A 13,359-nucleotide genomic window follows, 5' to 3' on the forward strand; every position below is an offset into this window, starting at 1 on the left:
GAAGCCAGACCTCACAGCACGCCTCTCAGCATTTCGAGGCTGTGGAAGCAGTGAAAAAGAGAAGGGGAGACACGACAAGAATGTCGGAGACTCATCTATCAAATTACTTGAACTGTTGGGTGATGTGCTGGACCCAGGTCTTCCTGGGCAGTAAGCTTTTTAAAGACACATCGCACCTTCCTTCTCATCTTCCCAAATTGAGAATGGTTCTGCACTACTATCGTGGTCTGTTTTGAGACTGATCTGTGGCCAGAAGAGTCACAAATCCTTGGGCCATCGTTCCCTTCTTCATAAATATAATACCAGGTAAAGGGAGACGGCAAGGGTGGGGAAGGTGAGGCCAATGGAAAAAGAAGTCATGCAACATCTCTACCATTTGACTGATTCCCTCCCTTCTGCAATGACACCAGGGAAATATGACAGAAATAGAAGAAAAAAAAAAATCACCCAAGGGTGAGAAACACTGCAGCATCCCCCAGCTTTAGGGATCTTTGAGACACTGGCTGGAGGTTTGGAGAATATCCTCAGGAGGTATATTTGCCTCATGCTTTTATTTTTCCCTGGGTGACAGCCACAGATCACTGCTGGAGATGAAATATTGACCTCGATGGATTTTTGGTGCATGAACTACATGGAGTGTGTTTGGTACCTCCATGGTACCTCCATTGCAGTATAATGTGTCATATTATAATAATGATTAAACATGGCCCAGTTATCCATGCAGGACTGAGATCCTTCTGCCTTTCCCCTGTTGATCACATCTCAGTTTGACCTTATCAATGAAATTCAGAAAACAGAAACAGAAAAGCCTCCTCCAACAAAGCCAAGGAGGCAGAAAGGGCAAGAAATTACATTGCCTTCCCCAGTCAATGAACAGATGAAATTATGATAATCCTGCCAATAAATGTAGCACCTCGCATCCATTTGCCCAGCATCAGGAACTTGTTAGGAGCCTCAGTTGCCTTCTGTTGAGATGGCATTACCCCCTATATCCCAAATCCTATAGCAATCTCTGGGTCCAGGCCTTGAAAGCACTGGCTTTGAAAATCTGAATTTATTTACTGGGCAGCCCTGTTTGATACATCAATGTATTAGGACAGATGCTGTTTTGGCACTAATGTAGCCCTGAACTGTATACATAATTTAACACTTACATAGGAAAATCTTAAAATATGTGAGCAAAACCATGTGCTATTATCCTGATTTTTTCCAGGGGTCAGTTCCCTGACAGTCAGTCTCTCTGAAATGTGTCAAGTTAAGAATTCCATCAGCATTAGACAAAATCATCAGCTGCTTTGGGAAATTTTAGGCACAGATCTTTCATGTGCTACACTTTTCCACTGAATAAACACCCATTTGCTAGGTCTAATTTTGGCAAACCACTCCAGATAACTGCGCTGCTTTGTTCATTTGTTTAATAGGTTTATTCTGAACTGCTTTCCAAGTCAAATCTGAATGTCAATCTGCCTCATGCTCACATTTTGTCAATACGGGGGATCTCAAAATTTAAAAAAAATGTAAAAATTGTTTTCATCCCCGTTTCATCAACTGGGTAATCCAGGCATAAATGGATGGACGTGCGGGGTTGCCTCTCCCTGCTTCTCACACGCTGGACTGGATGCTCCAGGGGCTGTGATATGTTTGTTGTTAAAACAGCCTGACACAAAGCGGCCCCGGGAGCTGCATGCATCCACAGGATAGATGTCTTCTTCTGTCAATCCAGCTGGAGTCCCCCAAGAGGGAAAACTGGCTTGTCTGTATGGGTAAGGGGAGGGTGGGGAGAGTCCTCTTAAGAATGCCATAGAGGAATTTTCCTAAAACCTTCTCCAGTAATCTGAACAAAACCTTAGCAAGTCTTTTGCCATTAACAAAGGCCAGGAGGAATTGTGAGGACTGAATGCAGACATAAAAGATGCAATTTGCCATTCGGTCCAGCTCCCATGCCAAAGAGTCCATAGTAGTCAGCTTGACTGGGTGTTTATCAGAGTGTAATTACAACAGTGTGGTGCTTTTCAGGCCTTTTTCCAATGCCCCAGTAAGACTGATGCTCTACTCAGAGGGGTCCCAGGAGTTTCTTATAGTCCAGTAAATATGGACTTATAGTGGCATTCAGGAATGTATAGCATAGGCTCCAGACAGGGATCTCTTTGGGTGGGGGTTCTTTTTACCAAGTCCGCACTCATCATCCAACACACACTGCTATATAGAAAATTGGGCCTTAATGCTGACTTTTCTGGTGCTTTTGCAAACTTTCTCCTTGGGAATTTAATTTTGCTATCTTCTCACAGGATGGTTTTGGTACCTGTAAGTAACATAAATCATATCTCTTTGGGGCTGGAAAATACCTGAAAAAGGATGGAGAAGCAGATTTTGTAGCTTCTTTATAAAAGCTTCATTAGCTTTTATATTCTTTAAGAGTGAGGCCCACATCGCAGGCTGAGAAGCATTGTTTGCATCGGTTTGGTTCAGCTTCCTCGCCAGCAGGAGTGGACCAGGCACTGGTGCAGGCAGCTGGAGCTGCAGATGTCCCCTTGGAACTGAGGTCACTCCACTGGTGCGGTGGCATTTACCTGCTTGCCAGGATGTCTGCAGGGAGAGGGAAGGTGCCACAGCAGGAGATGTTAGACTGCCTGTCTCATCGCTGTGTTGGAGATCTTATCTCCGGTGATTAGCCTGGCCCTGCTGTACTGCTCTGTTCACTATCGGGAGCTATCTGTCAATTTGCTACCTCTATTTCAAATTCAAAGAAGGGCTTGTTTTTCCTAAAGCTTATCTGCTTTTTCTGACCAGACTAGATGGTCTAATTGCAAAAAAATCTACCTCCAGCAGCCAGCCTTGCACCTCTTATGTTACAATTCAATCTTCCAGGTTCAGTTGCATTTGCCCACTCCAGTCATTAATTGCACTGGCAGCAGGGTTTTATTTGCCCCAGTACAAGGCAGGTTTATTTAACAACAAATGAGATCTGCAAAATTACATCTACCAGTCTTCCCTGTTTTAATGAAATGGATTTACTTTATTGCTCCTTTGAGTTTTCCAATGCTGTTCCAGTGACCATGGTGCAATTAGTTGCAGCACAACGCAGCAACTGGGGCTATGATGGGTGGCACAAGAGCTCCAGGTTTCACTGCGCTCCTCAAGCGGTTTTGGACTGCCCATGTTGGGAGGAATCCATAATCACTTTAGTCCCTGGTAAACCAATGTCTGGTGAGACTAGCCAGGGGTGCTCACCTCCCTGGTCATGCTGCCCACGGCTGCTCTGTTGACAGAGAGCAATATGCCCAGCAAGCTAAACTGAGCACAAAGTGCCAGTGAAAGGTCTGGGAGTCTATGCAAGAAGTGGGAGGGCTGAATATGAAAGGTGAGCAGAGCGAAAGGTGACGAACACATCATGAAGAGATTAGGTTTTTTAACATGGTTTTTATTGTGTTTTCATCCTGTTTTTGGAAAAGTGCCTGAAATTCAAGATCATTTTCTGTTGGCCATATCCATCACTGAATTGGTGGTAGCTTACTATCCTTGTGGATCTGAATTTCCCAAGATATAGTTTTAGCTCCTGCTGGATAATTTGATGAATTATAAAATTATAAAAATTATATAACATTATAAAAATATATATGCTATAATTATATAATTATAGAATATTACAAAACTCTGTTGGTAACAGGCATTCAGAGCTTATCTCTACCTGTCCGGTCACAGATCTTTCTGCATCACTTCCCTGCAGCCTCCAAACCAGATAAGTTCTTTGTTCACAGCAAGTGATGCAGAACCAGCCTGTCTCCACTGATGGCAAAAGACTTTTGGTGCATTTCCACCAGCCAAGACTCTTCTCCCCACTGTCCATACCACAGGCTGGCTGGGAGAACCACTCTTGCTTCCCCAAGCCCACTTCACTTTCCTGCTACAGCTGTCATAAAACACCTGCTTTTCGAGCATTTCAGATGCCACAAGCTTCACTTCCATGATTATGAGTTAAAACTAGAAATATGATGTGTATTTTTAGGGAACCCTTATACCATAAAGACAAATATCTTATCGTTTTTATTGCATATGCTGAGGTTAATTCCTCTGGCCTGTGTCAGGCAATGTGATCTCTCAAACCTGCATGTTAAAATAACATTATTTCAGTTGTAAGGCTGAACACAAGGATGCTCGCAAAGCCTCCACTTTTTCCCTGAATCACTAACCATCTGTCTGAAATGAGACCGAGGAAAAGAAGAGAGAAAAGTGGCATCATTATGTAATTACCAGCCACATCACTCTCAGCAAGGGGAGCTGCATTTGCCAAGACCACATTAATGACTGTGTGCTGGCCCTGAGTGCTTGACGCTCAACCTTGTACAGATTTGCAATGTAAATCTCTTTCCCTCCTCCTAACCAGGATTTATTTCTTTATTTCTGTCTACAGCAACATCAGGTCCATTCCTGCATTCTGGCAGCTGCAATGTGAGAGCCCTGCCTTTCATGTGCTTGAGCCGACACTGCTCTTGCCCACACTGCAGGGCTAAACATAAGGACTGGAGTATTTGTCAGGCAGGTGCAAGCTCTTTCTGGCTGTACTCGGCCATGAGCAGAAAGGACATGGCTGTGGGTGGTTCAGCGTGGGGTCCAATGCTGCCCATTGATGAGGCTCACTGAGGCTCAGCAGGAGACCACCGTGGCAATACAGCTGACCTGGCTTCAGGAGGTCACATTTGCCTGCAGAACCACTAGCTATTTCTTCCCTCAAAATGGTCATGAAGGTAGCGAGCAACAGCATGCCTTCCCCTCTCCATCACCCTCTTGGGAAGGGAGGATGCTCTTTTCCACACACTGCCCCAGAGTGCGAGGTTGCTTGCTGGAGTTGAGGGCTGGAGCTAGAATCTGGTCAGCAGCATCCTTACCTGGGTGACACAGACACCATCTCCTGCCACCCAGCAAGGTTTCAGCCCTGTGGGTGCTACTGCATATAAGATCTGGAGGGAGAAAGAGAGCAAGCACAAGGGCGAGAGAAATCCTTTGAGAGGGGAAGCCGGGACCATTAGCTCTGTGAGCAACTGGAGACCAGTGATGGACTTGGAGACTGAGGGGTTCAGCACAGGTCTCCAGCCCTGCTTCAGCTTCTGATAGCTCCTGGATCTTCCCAGTGAAAGACAGGATGGGATCAGTTTTGGAGCGCTGGTTAAGGCCTGTCTGTACTGGGTGGGAAGAACTCAGCGAAAGGAGGGAGATGGTGACTGCACAAGTTGACCAGAGCACAGGAACACATTTCTGCAGTGTGGGAGCCTGTTCCTGGCTGTGGTCTTGCTGCCAGTGTCCATGTATGGTCCTGCACAGCAACAGTTCACCTTCTTTCATCATTTTACTACCCACAGATATCAAAGTGCTATCAGTTTCTTTGTTGGAGAATTTGAGACAGAAGGAGCAGACCCAAGTTGTCTAATAAGTAGACTTGAGAAAAGACTACAGCACAACCCTCTTGTCCCTGCTGTCTGACCACTGATCCCCACTGGCATCTCCTCCTTTCATTACTCAGGTGCTGCAGCCCTGACCTGGGATGTTCTGCCCAGTTGCAGACTGGGGAGAAGCAGCACTGCAGCTCCTCCCAGAGAGCTCAAGGAGCGGCAGTGCCTTAGGGCACTCAGTAAATGAATAAAAAAACAGAGTCAGAACTGATTAGGGAGCTCAGGTTTTGGCTCAGACTCTCTAGAGCCTCCAAGGCATTGCAAAGGCTCAGAACCTCATTACTTCTATAAAGTGAATTCAGTAATTAGCTCAGGTCAAAAGTTTAAGGCTTGGAGACTGCTGCTGGGGAAATGGTTCCTCCTGGACGTTAGAAACCAAACTGCAGAAAGCAGCAATAGTTGGTACCAAGGCAAAACACTTAATCAAGGATCCTGTAGATGGGATTGTCTTTCTGTATAGTCTTATTGGACAGTGAGTCCCTCAAAAGGAAATACATTGCACTGGAGAAGTAGACAGGACATTACCACAAATACTTGTGCACCTAGGAATTGCCTAACTGGATGGGTTCTGGTCTAAGCCAAAATCTTGCCATGGCCAAAACAAGGTTTTTCAAACAAGGCTGCAAGTAGCTGTTACAGGCCATGGCCTACCCCCGTTGCCTCCAAACAGCGTAGATGAAGAGCAGCCGAGACCGAGAGCAGTGGGATGGTGTTGTCATCAGTTTAAATAGCCAATCTCTACTTAAATGTTTCTGTGTTCCTGGTTTCAAAGACATCCCAAAGCAGCAATTCTACATCCTTTATTCGTCCTACATACAAAAGCCTTTCAGTGGCTGAAATTTCTTTATTTTTCCAATTTCATGTAATATCCCCCAATGATATAAGACAGGAAAGCCCAGTATCATTTGCTGTTTAGTCATTCTGGTTATGTTTTAACAATTTATCTGACTCCCAAACAATTAATTTTCCTTATAATGATCAGATCTCTGGGTCTCATCCCACACTTAGAAGCCTCTGCAATTCTGCCACATCCCATGGGATGCGAAGTACATCTTGCCAGCAGTCAGAGCTGCGCTGCTGAGCTCTGACATGGCACTGGAGGATTTTCCATCCTAGCCTTTACCTGGGGTTCTGCAGCCTCGCATCCTGCCCATTTCGAGGTCACAACGCAGAGATCGTGCCACACTGCCTAGCACGACACCCCGCCTGCTTTCCCCTTGCCTGACTGTGCCAGAGAGAAAGTGGGACGGGGAGGAGGGAAGGGAGGGGCTGAGGGATTAAACAAGACAGACCAGAAAGCCTTGAATTTTTCCCCTAATACTCAGCCATTTAATGACTAGTTTGATGATAAGCATGAAATTAAATAGACAAAGAAAATTCTCTCATGTCTAAGAAGTCAGCAGATAATTAGGCTTTGATGGCGACATTCTGAGATGCTTTCTACTTATTTTGTGAGTCTGATTTAATGTTGCGGCTGTCTTGGTTGTCCCTGCAGTTGAACTCTTCTGATCTCTCCTGGCCAGACCTTGGATAGGTGCTAGTGCTGGTGGATGCCTCCTTTACTCAGGGAAGTGCTAGTCCTCTGGAAGAACCTTCTTCAATAGGGAAAAGCCTTCTGTTCCACTCATTTTCCATTTCCCATGTTGTTCCTCTTTTAAACTCAGCAGTATTAACATAAAGCTGTTCAAAGAATTTGGTATGCATATTTGTCTTGTCCCCTTGTGAGGGTAAAACCGGTAGCAGCAGTGTGAGGAACAGTCCTTCAGCAGCTTTGAAACTCAAATGCATTGTTTCTGTACCTATTTATAGATGTAAGTGCTTTATTTTAAGCCTGAAAATTTTGAAAGCCAGAAAAGAATGAATCAGCTCAAAGACTCAGACCCAAAACCGCCAGCTTCAAAGGTCTGAGGACTATCTAGATAAGAAAATCCTTGCACACCAGATAGTGTGTGAATTCACAGTATCCTGGTCCCTCCCAAGGTAGCCATAATTTGAGCACTCCTAAGTGCCAGGAAAAAAAATCCCTTTGCTCACATGTAAGCACTCCTAAAGATATGTTATGCTTTATTTTCAGGCAAATACAGGCTCATTATGCCAACGCTTCAAGCCAAAATCACCAAATGCAAGCTAGCTCCGTACAAGGCTGCCTGCAAAGTAAGGCACATTAGCTGTTTGCCAGAAGCATCTCTAAAACCTTGAGGTAGGAAAGAGGTGATTAAATGAGAGAGAACTAGAAAATAGGGGAGAAATGGAAGGAAGGGAAAGACATAAGGAATCCCATTTGCAAAGCAAAAGTGGACAGTGTGCCTTTTGACGCAGGATTTAAAAAAAACAGTGCAAAGCTGAGTGTGTGAGAGAGGAGAGGTGAACCTGAGGCTGCTGGCTTTTTCACAGTAAACTTTGGACTTGGAGAAGAGTAGGAGGATTGCCTGGCTTTGGCACACAGCATCAATAGCCAAGTGTCATCTGAGAGCACAGAAAGCACAAGCTTTGATAAAGTCACTGTCCCTAAAATGGCATGTCTCCAGATTTTGAAAAGAAGTTCCCATCATTCCATTTAAAATGTTCCCAAAATGAGAAATCTGATTGATCCCATTGAAAAATCGGACTGTCAGCTCACCCTAACACTCCACAGTTTTTGCTTTGATCACAATATATGATGGGAAAAATTCCAAATCTTTGAAAACTTTCCCTGGGGAGGAAAGAAAACCATTTCCTACTAAGCTCTGATCTCAAATACATTTTGCTGTTTATTTTTGGAGGGAGAAGACCAGCAAACTTGACAGTGCCCATAAGGAATGTCCAGCTGCCGGCAAGCTGTTCACAGCTTTCGGGCTCCTGGAGGAGTGATGGGAGGCAGGGAGGGAGAGTCCACTTCAGGAATGCTGCTCGGGCGTTTAGGAAGGCTGAGCTGTGTTTGACAGTGTAATAGACCCCCAGAGAAACACTGAGTCTTATGCATAGCCCGCAGCTATTCAAGAACTCAAAGCTCAAACATACACACAGAAAGGTTAGCTTTTAATGGATGGTAAATGTTTGGAGAGACCTTTGACCAGCTCTAATACTGCAGCTGACCATTCAGAAAGTCGGTAATGAATGACCACACATTAGGCTCGGCTGCTCACTTTAGCGGACAATAACTGTCAAACCTTGCTTCTTAACCCCCAGCGAGCTCTCCTGCCTGTCAAGTGGTAACTGAGCAGGTATCGAGGGGGTTAGACCTGGCTTTGCATTGCGCTTGTTCTGTACAACCATCAAAGTGGTCCAGAGCACCATGCTGAGTTGGAAAAGATGCAAGAATAGCTTTGGATGCCTCAAAAAATGCTTTTTTTCCTGATTTTTCAAAGGAGCCAAACCTGTTTCAGCCCTGGTCATAGTCAGTAGCTTCATCTGCTCCTGGCAAGGATAAGAAAGCAATCAAGTGTCTGGGACTTGGATCCTGTCTCGGTCTGTCTGAGGAAGCCATGAAAGGAGACATTTTGCTTTCCATGTTCTTAGCATATACCACTGGGCTTAAATTCCCCCAGGAATCTCGCACTTGAGGACATTGTGCACAGACACGTGGGCTGACTCCCTGAAAATTTTCACTGCAGAAATTTGCACAAGCAGTTTTTGTCAGACTGGAAGCTCCCAAGTAAAATATTGCTGACAGTAGCCATACTTTGGTGCCCTCTTCACTAGTCTTCCCGTGTCAGGCATTTAAATTTTTCCCTCTTTAAAGATGTAAACACTTTCAAGAGACTTTCAGCTTACCAAAAATCATTCTGATAACCTGAGGCAAAGCCATCAATACAAAATGAGTCTTCATTCTTACCGCCATGCACTGTCCACAGAGCAATGATGTCTCTCCATTTATTATGCCTATGACTCGTCCGCTTTGAGGACTGATAGGACAGCAGTCTCCATGTCTTTCTGTCCAGTATCTTCTACTAGGAATTTCAGGAAAAATTATTTTACAGAAACGGAGTTGTGAATGGCTCATTAGGGATAATGAGTAGGAAAGAATGCACCATATTCCACGATGATGTATCATGGAGGAAAATTGATTAAAATGAATAAGAAACAGCAGAGAAAAGGCTCCAGGCCTTGAGCCAGTTCATCAGGAGACCCCCTGAAGCAAATACTAGCTTTGCCCTATCTCTGGTTACAGGCTCAGCATGTGGTTTCATGATCCTATTGCCACTCTTGGGAAGCTTGGAGGCTCTGTAAGTCTTCTGAAGTGCCACCAAACTGCATAGCAAATCAAGAATACTTCAGCATAGTAAATATCTCAGAGCTCTTCAGAGTGCCTAGTGTTGAGATCAAGTAACACGAGTGTGTCACTGAACCTTACAAATGGCGTGTCATGCCAGTAGCAACTGTTGTTAAGCCCGTCTAGATCAATGGATCCACCATGCTTCTTTCAACATGAGTCATCCTGCCTACCAGTAACCCCAGTCCCTTGGACCTCCTTAAATATCACCTCAGATGCTCTGTATGACTGTCCAACGTGCATGGTCATCTGAAGGGAGGATGGAAGGCCTTCAGTGTCAGATCTGAGGTTGATCGTCCTTTTCTTACCCCAGCAGTGTTTGCCTGCACATGGCAATGGCAGCAAAGAGAGCATTTAGCAGAAGAGGTTGGATTAGGGTCAAGGTGGTCACCTGAAACTACCAGTAACTACACAAGCTGTTGTTGGGTCTCTCTACTTTGAAAACCAGGAAGGAAAATCGTCATGATTGATTTACAGAGAATCCCTGATGAATGCTTGCTATAACCTGACATTTTGCACAGAGTGGACAGAAACAATAAATTTGCAATTTTGCTACGTTTCTTATTGGCAGGTGGTATTTTCCCTTTCAGGCCCCTCAATCAACCCTGCAGGTTCTGCCAACCAAATCCTTGTGACTTTTAAAATCCCAACCACAGAAATAATCTCAGTTCACACAAGAACTGAAGTATTTACCAGCATTGAAGTGCTAGAACCAAAGCTACGGGTGCGCAGAAGTTGATTGGAGAGGAGAAAAGAGTGCCTGAAGGGTCACTCTACAGGAGTCGCTATAATGAATGTACAGAGCTTCAAGTTGCTTGACTTTGCTTCATAAGTCCAACGCAGATCAGACTGCAGGAGGAACATGAGATGCTGGGAAGACAGTAGGTGATAGGTCCTATGGAAGATATGTCATATGTTGTGCTTCAGACTGCATCATGTTGACAAGCTGAATGGCTGAATCTCAGTGCATCATGTTTAAAGGAAGGGTAGACATGGTGCTCAAGGACATGGTTTAGTGGTGAACTTGGCAGTGATAGGTTAACGGTTGGACTCGATGATCTTAAGGGTTCAAGTTGCAAGGGATCTCAGATCTATAGTTCAACATCCAGCTCAAAGCAGCACCAGCTATGAGATCAGACCAGGTTGCACCAGACTTTAAACCTCCAGCAGCTTTGTGGATGATGCTAAACTGGTGGGTGGTTGACAAGCTGAATGGCTGAATCTCAGTGCAGAAGGACCTTAAACTTCATAACTGGGCCAAGCAAAACCTCATGAGGTTAATACAGGAAGAGGCAACTGTAGTACTATCTGTCACCCCTTAGCTTTCTCTTCGCTCATTCTGCACCAGGGTCAGGATTATACCCTGTGTTGCTACAGGTTGGGAGCGAACCGGCAGAGCAACAATCCTGCTGCCAAATACCAGTGATCATGGTGGATGCCAGGGTGAATATGAGCTGGCAGTCACTTTCACTGCAAATAAGACAAACTGCTTGCTGGACTATATGTGGAGCAGCATAGCCAGAAAGTAGAAAGAAGTTACTGTCCCTCTGCTCTGGGAAGGCTGCACCTGGAACACTGCATTCTGTTTTGAGCTCCCAGTTCAGAAAGGATGTGGAGAAACTGAAGAGGGACCAGTCAAGGCAACCAAGATGGTCAAGGCCTGGGGCACGTGATCTGCCAGGAGAGGTAAAGGGAGCAGGGCTGATTTAGCAAAGAGGTGGAGAGAAGGCTCCACCTCTCCTACTTGGTGAAAGGAGACTGAGTGGTGTCTAACAGTAGCCTATAAATTTTTGAAGGACCATTACAGGGATGACAGAGCCAAACTCTTCTCACTGGTGCCAGATGATACAGCAAGGGTAAACAAACACAAACTGGAGCTTAGAAGGTTCAGGCTAGGCATTAGGAAACACTCACTCTCCAGGAGGGTGATGCAGCCATGGGCCAATTGCCAAGAGAGCCTTTATCCTTCAATATTTACAGGGTTCAGTTGTACAAAGCCCTGGTTAGCCTGATCTAGTCCTGGGGATCACCCTGCTCCAGGGAAGGTTGGGCTGGAGACTTCCAAGGGTCTCTTTCCACCAGTACTGTTGTAATTCCTATGGTTTGATTTCTTTGAGAGTTGCTTTCTCATGGAGGTACATTTTTCTGCAGGTTGCTACTCTTTCACAGAGGGGAATAAGTTATCTTAAGACTCTTGCAAGGTTTCCCCCACACAGTCCTTCGAAGGTCTCTGCCCTGTCACAAATTCCAGCTAAGATCATTGTTGCACAGACGGAATTTCTCTTCAGTAATGAGGGGCCACCAGTATCCTTGTCCTTCCTGTAGGCGTTTTCCAGGGCTTTGACCTTGGTCCCGCGCTTCTTCAATCCTGCAGCACAACAGCCCTCCCGCAAGAGACTGTGCCTGGATGTCATCGGAACTGCAGTGAACAGAATTATGACTGCAGGAGATAAAAGAAAGAAGGACGTATTGCTTGCAGTGGATCTCACTATGGCCGGGAGTGTGAATCTGGCTTGGGGAGGATGCTGAACTACAGTATCAGAAGATCAACGTTACTGTGTCAGTGAAGTCTGATGTGGAGGCAATGAACAAGGCAAGGTCCGTGTCAAGGTCCATGACAAGGACAGGACCAAAGATGCTGAATGTCTGTCCTGGTTTCAGCTGGGATAGAGTTAATTTTCTTCTTAGTAGCTGGTAGAGTGCTGTGTTTTGGATTTAGGATGAGAATAATGTTGATAAGACACTGATGTTTTGGTTCTTGCTGAGTAGAGTTTACACTAGTCAAGGACTTTTTAGCTTCTTGTGCTCTGCCAGGTGCATAAGAAGCTGGGAGGGAGCATAGCTAGGACAGCTGACCCAGACTGGCCAAAGGGCTATTCCATACCATACGACGTCATGCTCAGTATATAAGCTGGGGGAAGAAGAAGGAAGGGGGGGACATTGGGTGTGATGGCGTTTGTCTTCCCAAGTAACCGTTACGCGTGATGGAGCCCTGCTTTCCTGGAGATGGCTGAACACCTGCCTGCCGATGGGAAGTAGTGAATGAATTCCTTGCTTTGCTTTGCTTGTGCGTGTGGCTTTTGCTTTACCTATTAAACTGTCTTTATCTCAACCCATGAGTTTTCTCACTTTTACTCTTCCGATTCTCTCCCCCATCCCACCGGGGGGGAGTGAGCGAGCGGCTGTGTGGTGCTTAGTTGCTGGCTGGGGTTAAACCACGACAGTCCTTTTTGGCGCCCAACGTGGGGCTCGAAGGGTTCGAGATAATGACAGATTTAATTGGAATGTGCTAGATTGAATTTATAGCTGTTACTGCTGTTTAGGTATTAATCAGCAGGCTTCTGTACTTGCCATGGGGCTTGCTTGCCTTACTGTATATTAGAGTATAGTGCTCGTTAGTGGCTGCTTTTTGCTTTTGCTACTTGCTGAACTGCTTATCATCTTACTGTGCTGTGCCTGGGAACATTTTGATAACAACAACGGCCATGCCCTGGGTTGGCAGATGGCCAGGGCATTGCTGCTGTTTCTGCGCTGCTGTACTGGACAGGCTGGAACTCCAGTGTGAACTCGAGTCAAAGGGACTGTGACCTGTGGATGAGTCCATGTGGGAGCAGGACACCCCGAAGCGCCTGTGGACGTGGATAAGCCCATACCAGAGCA

The sequence above is a fragment of the Platalea leucorodia genome, assembly GCF_965183815.1.
Source record: "Platalea leucorodia genome assembly, chromosome: 22".
Classification (NCBI taxonomy): Eukaryota; Metazoa; Chordata; class Aves; order Pelecaniformes; family Threskiornithidae; genus Platalea; species Platalea leucorodia.